The following is a 6,633-nucleotide window of genomic DNA, read 5'->3' on the forward strand; positions in this document are numbered from 1 at the left end:
GTTATCAGCCAGCTTGTATAGAGCCAACAGTAAAATTCTGAGGCGGTGGTGTTATGGTGTGGTCGTGTTTTTCATGGAGGGGGCTTGTACCATTGTTGTTTTGCGCGACAGTATCACAGCGCAGGACTACACTGATGTTTTTAGCACCTTTTGGCTTCCCACTGTTGAAGAGCACCTGGTCCTAATGTACAGCCTGTGGCGGAGTTTTTACATGTCAATAACGTCCCTGTAATGGACTGGCCTGCACAGAGTCCAGATCTGAATCCTATAGATCGCCTATGGGATGTTTAGGAACGCCGACTTCGTTCCAGGCCTCACCGAACGACATCGATACCTCTCCTCAGTGCAGCACTCCATGAAGAAAGGGCTGTCGTTCCCCAAAGAACCTACCGGCACCTGATTGAACGTATGCCTGCTAGAGTGGAAGCTGTCATCAAGGCTAAGGGTGGGCCAACACCATACTGAATTCCACCCTTACCGACGGAGGGCGCCACGGACTTGTCATTTTCAGCAAGGTATCCGGATACTTTTGATCACAGGGAGTATGAGCACTATAGCTGATCTAACTTTCAGCTTAAAGTGGAATTTCTGAAGAGAGTAAATAATGTTGTTCTCACGTCAGGAACTGATTTCTCACAGCTTGTTCCATACTCGTCAACCGAGCGAGGTGGCGCAGTGGTTAGCGCACTGGACTCGCATTCGGGAGGACGACGGTTCAATCCCGTCTCCGGCCATCCTGATTTAAGTTTTCCGTGATTTTCCTAAATCGTTTCAGGCAAATGCCGGGATGGTTCCTTTGAAAGGGCACGGCCGATTTCCTTCCCAATCCTTCCCTAACCCGAGCTTGCGCTCCGTCTCTAATGACCTCGTTGTCGACGGGACGTGAAACACTAACCACCACCACCACCATACTCTTCATACTAGGCATATCTCGGACACTGAACATAGTGCGGGAAAGAACGTATAAGGGGTGACTACAAAATTCTCGCAGGATGGAGTTTTCAGTCGTGAAATCTTCATTTTTGTTTGATAATACAGTAAATATAGACGGTGTTAAAGTTGTATGTGTGTCTTTGATAGAAAACTTGCACAGATTATATGTATGAAATCAATCCGAGAAGCGTTTTTGAGTGAAATATGAGCTGTAGAAACACAGGTGCAGCTACACCAAACTTAAAAATAATTCACTACACTTCTCCTGGAATTTATGTTACTAATTAACTGCAAACTAGAATTCAGCACGGAATTGTCAGGGAGGAAATGGAACAAGTCAGCGAGTTCTGATACCTGTGTTTTATTACAGATACTTCCTGAGAACAATAGCCCAGAGAGAGTTAAGCTGAAGTTTCAGAATTAATTCGAATGTTTCCTGATGTAGCATAATTTCGTGCTCCATGGTCTATCTATCACGAAAAATACATTATGATAACTATTTAGTGCTTGAAATCGTAAATGTTACATGATGAATTTTAATAATTGGAGCAACTATATAACACATATTTGTTTTATAAATATCCCACTGCATACTTTTAACATGGAGGGCGTTGACAAAAAATATACAATAATACTCCATTACGATTAGTAATAAAAATTATCCTGTCAGTGCCATCTTGCACTATGATTGGCAGAAAAGTATTCCCCACCACCTGCCATACGTAATTATTAAATTTGCTGCCATCTAACATTTAGGATTTTTCAGTTTTCCACCATCTGCCATCTTGATGACAAACACATTGCAAGGTCACTTATGATGTCATGCATAGACCTTCATGATCATATGATAGGCACATGATGACCTTCAAGGTCATTTGAGAGACAAAGTGAGCATACTACTCGTCAGCCTTCTTCTCAGACTGCTTTTTTTTTCTATCTCAAGTACGTGAGAAACGTGGGCAGGTGTGCGCCAGTCTGACGAACGGCCAAGGCTGGTGTGACGGTGCCGCCACAGTGAAATCTAAGAGACCGCTAATCTTTTCATTGCCACCTCATCAGTAAACTTTGCACTTGAAGGATATAGGACCAGCCATGGCATCACAGGAAAGATAAAAACGAGGAGGGGCAGCACGTATTAACACCCATTCTGTCGATGTTACGTTACATAAGGACGACTGAAGTTAAAAATTCGATCTTCTAAACGCGTCTAAAGATCACAACGAAGTAAGTGTCAAATGACAGTGCTCCAATGGCACTGTCGAACACCAGAATATCCGTTAATGCAGTGTATTAAGTGTAGTGGAAGGTTTAGACCACAGACTACAGTAGGTGCTTTAGATATTTAAATCTCCTTACGTGTAACATTAGATAACGTTAATTTTGGCATTTCAATAAATAAGATGCAAATAAATTAAATGAAGCAACCCAGAAAATGCAAATGAAGTTCTAGTTGTAACCGATGTGTTAAGCACCCCAGCAAAAGCAAATGAAATTCTAGTTGTAACTGCTGTGTAATGCTTCTAGCGTTAAGATTAATTTATTGTTTGTTCATTACAAACTTCACACACAAAGAACAGTTAACACAGTCCAAATTATGAAAACATCATTTAGCACTCCCTCAGCAATTTCAACGCATTTTCAGTAACTTGTACTGTCGAGGTGGAGTACTGTATGCCCACTCTAAGAAAATTAAAAAGAGCAAATCTGGTTAATTGTTGATGAATTTTACTCACAAAATAATTTTAAAGAGATACTCATGTGTAAGTGAAGTCCTAAAACTGAAAATCTTACACGTGACTTTCGTCAGGGAAAGTGACATGTACTACTGAGGCTGATATTATTGGGTTAAGTTTAACTAAAAATTTGAAACATTTGTAGAATCACATACAAATATCCATAAGAAACAACAGGCATTTTTTCGAATTTGTAAGATATAAAATAACTAACTAGGTTACAAAATTTTCAAAATGGTGCAAAGCCCAACCCCCCCCCCCCTTTCATATTTTTTTGGTTAATTATTGAAAGGAACGGCACGCCAGCGCTATTCACGCTAAGTGTTTTCTGTGTAGTTTTTCTAGTCATATGACTAATCCAATGGATTTTGCAACGAAAGATGGGTGTTATTTTAGGGCTGCACCCATGTTGCTGCAGGACGGCTGGTTACGCGAGGCCTTTGAGTTTAGGCTTGCGATGATGAGCGGCATTTCAGACGCAATGAAAATGTTTGAAAGGTTTCTGGTGAAACGTGTAGGGACTTGTAGAATTCTGCAAGATATATGGAACTTAGAAGGCGCTTCGACAGTCTTATTCGAAGACTCTGACTGAACCGCGGCGTGGTACTCGTTATTAAAATCTTCTTTTAGAGATTCGCCGACTTTTAGAGGTTAAGCAACACGGGTTCCTGGAGCATTAGTTTGATGTGCCGGGCTATGTGTATAACTGATCGAGATCGTGTACAAACCTTGTCACTCACAGTATTAAGCACTGATTAAATGAACATCTGAACTACCAAATGGTATCCTGTTTCTGTTAAGGCCACTTATTCATTTTGTGAGCCGCTGTGTTTCAGGACTTTCTCGTCATATTTAATCCAATTTGTATTGTGAATTTGCATACGAGACACTTTTGCTTCGTTCATGTTCCGATTAAGCTTTATTTGTCGACTTTCCACCAGTACTGCGTCTTGTAAATATGAGTGGCTAAGGGGTGTAGTAGTGCAGATAGCCCACTCCTCTATACCTAATTAACTGTTAATTCCAGTAGTATTTCTTCCATTAAATGCGTCTGGTCTTGGGCCAGGGGAATTCCCTTTCACTGTCACAAAAACTGGAGGTACTTTCGCACTTTCTGGAAGAGCTGTCGGTCACTTGGAGGGCAGGATCTCACGGTAGTGGGCCGCACGGACAGTCCGGCGAGCCTTTCCAGGGACTATCCTCCAAGATCAGCGTCCGTGGACATTCATCGGCGGAACAGAAGACGAGCGTCCTCAACAGTGAAAGGTGTAGCCACTAGTGGAAGTGGTGAGACATTTGTTTCGTTATAAAACGTTGGATTGATTCCTCAGCTATTCACTTCCCATAATGCTGCTGTGAGTGGTCCCTAGATACGTTTTCTCAAATATAATACATAGCCACGAGTGTGTCAGCAAATTTCCATATCGTCCCCATCCCATAGAACGAAGTACATTCAGCATTTTCGACAAAAAATTTGGACTTAGGGGCAGGAGAGCACTCTTCTCCCGTTTCCATATACACGTTTCTCATCGGCGGATACATTTTAACTTTAAGGTTGGAGTCAGGGAACGGACTTCCAGATCGCTGATTGGAATAGCAGAAAGGCCCTTTCAGCGATTGGCTGGAAAAGATCTTGTAGGGTGCCTTCCCGAGGTCTCAAAGAAGGCCACGAAAATTCAGAGGGAATTTCTTATTGGTGTTCGGATTCGTATGGGTATTCTTATTCGAATTTCTACACGGTGATGCTGCTCTAGACTCCGCACTGGCCGGCCGGAATGGCCGTGCGGTTCTAGGCGCTACAGTCTGGAGCCGGGCGATCGCTACGGTCGCAGGTTCGAATCCTGCCTCGGGCATGGATGTATGTGATGTCCTTAGGTTAGTTAGGTTTCATTAGTTCTAAGTTCTAGGCGACTGATGACCTCAGAAGTTATGTCGCATAGTGCTCAGAGCCATTTGGCTCCGCACTCGAACGAGTTTTTCTTGACTTCGGCACACTGCTGCCAAATCTTCGCCCTGAACTTAGCGAGCACCTTCGATGAGTAATCAAGAGGGTGATGAGATGAACGATGCACAGACACATCACACTGGCTCAGACAAGCAATAGTTAGCAGCGTCCGCAGTTCGGCTCACCCCGACTGGACGGGAACCATCTCAATATCAGTCACGGTACGATCGCCTTTGCTGTGTACAACCCCGACTTCGGACATCGCGATATATTGCTGTATGCGCTTCACGCATTGACAAGCAAGATTTCCTGCAATCTATTTATTGTTTAGAAGATACTTTTTTGTAACCACTCATGTTTCGTTTCGTTATGCAGTGGACTCATTAGAGCTCATCCAACTAGTTACGTTTCTTTTATTCATTGATCTGTCGTGTGTTCTATTCGAATTCATAGCATTTTTATGTAATTTTCAACTTTTCTAATCAGCTGTAAGCGTAATTCTTGTCCTTTATGTATATTGGCTCCGTCTGAGCAGTAATTATCCAGTATCATGCTGGTGGCGACCTTAACAACCATTCAGATTCCTATCTTTGTTCTACTTTAAGTATGTAAATTCATTTGTTTATTGTTTTATAACTTCGAAGTTTATATCTTCTGAGCAATTTCTACTATTTGTTTGAATAAATATTACTTTACCATTCAACAAAAATTAAAGTAAATTATGCAACGGCAATGGCCAGGTCCTCCAAACATATGCAAGAGGCGAGGGCCGTGACGAGTTCAAGAACTTACAACATAATGTTTTCCGGTAAGACCGCAGCTGAATTTTCAATTAGCGTGATAGCTGCATGGGGGTAATCTAACATTTATATGATCTGGGGTCACTGAAACAGCTTCAGCCCAGTCAGCATGCCCATGGAGCTACTCATGAGCAAAATGTCGTGTCCACAGCACTCTCAGTTTCTGGCATTACTTGGCATCCCTGCCATTCCTTTTCTGTCGTGGTAGGAGATGCACACTTGCTTTCCTTTGATCCACAGTCAGATATAATTTTTTGTCGCACTCAGTCAATTAAAAGCGTGAATCGAATACTCAGAATTATGAACAAGAGCACAGAATTGCTAATGAATATGTTTACATTTATCGACGTATTATATGTTTACTAGTAGTGCAATAATTTTCATAATTTTGAAAACTCTTTCCCTAGCAGCTTGTGTATGCTGCACACATCTTTCATATCGTATTGTTTCTTTGTTTTCAGTAATAAATGGCATGAATATTCCTGTTAACTGCTCGTCGTAGGAACAAGCAGTGCACCGGAGCATTTACCGAATGGGGATTGGAAGCCAGATGATACAATTAGGCAATATGGAAGTCGTGAGAGCATTGGTTGATGCGGAAGGTGGCACTCCTGTAGATATATCAATAACTAGAGGAGGGGGGCAATTTCAAGGGGAAGTTAGTAGTAATATACTACTGAGTACAATCAGATTCAGGCAGCCACAGAATGAGTGATGACAGTGAGGAGATACCGTAGGGAACACGCAGGGCACTGAAATGCAGTTGTCACAGCCAGAGGCAATGATTTCACCAGTAGCAGGAGCAGTGTGAGGAGGTGATGACGTAACGAGCATGCTACGGAAAATAATGACTGACAGCGAGAGAAAAAGAGGTTACTGAAGGAATGAAATAAGGAACAAGATAGGAAAAAAAACTCACAGGAGGAACTTGCTATGAGGATAGAGGCGGTACTGCCGGCATTCACTGAGGCGGTATAGAAACAGGTAGGTCCAGATCAGATTACTAAAGAGATGAAGGAATAGTAGAAAACCCACTACGCCTTCCAGATGAAACAGACAGAAAAATTAGTAAGGGCGTCCCATCTGCAATAGAAACTCACGAACAAACAATTACGTACGAAAATGCCGAAACAGATGTACGAACTCCAGCAAGTGGAACAGAAAGTTAATGAAATAAAGCGCAAGGTGAAGGAAACGGAAAAGACAGCAATCTGACACAGCA

At 42.3% G+C, this 6,633-nt stretch overlaps 1 non-coding gene across 1 annotated transcript; it reads left to right on the top strand.

Annotated features, from left to right (window-relative positions):
• Positions 1–661: 661 nt before the first annotated feature.
• Positions 662–734, top strand: Trnaa-cgc. Its single transcript has one exon. It is a non-coding gene; the product is annotated as a tRNA-Ala (tRNA).
• Positions 735–6,633: the final 5,899 nt, after the last annotated feature.

The sequence above is a fragment of the Schistocerca piceifrons genome, chromosome 1 (assembly GCF_021461385.2).
Source record: "Schistocerca piceifrons isolate TAMUIC-IGC-003096 chromosome 1, iqSchPice1.1, whole genome shotgun sequence".
NCBI classification, from domain to species: Eukaryota; Metazoa; Arthropoda; class Insecta; order Orthoptera; family Acrididae; genus Schistocerca; species Schistocerca piceifrons.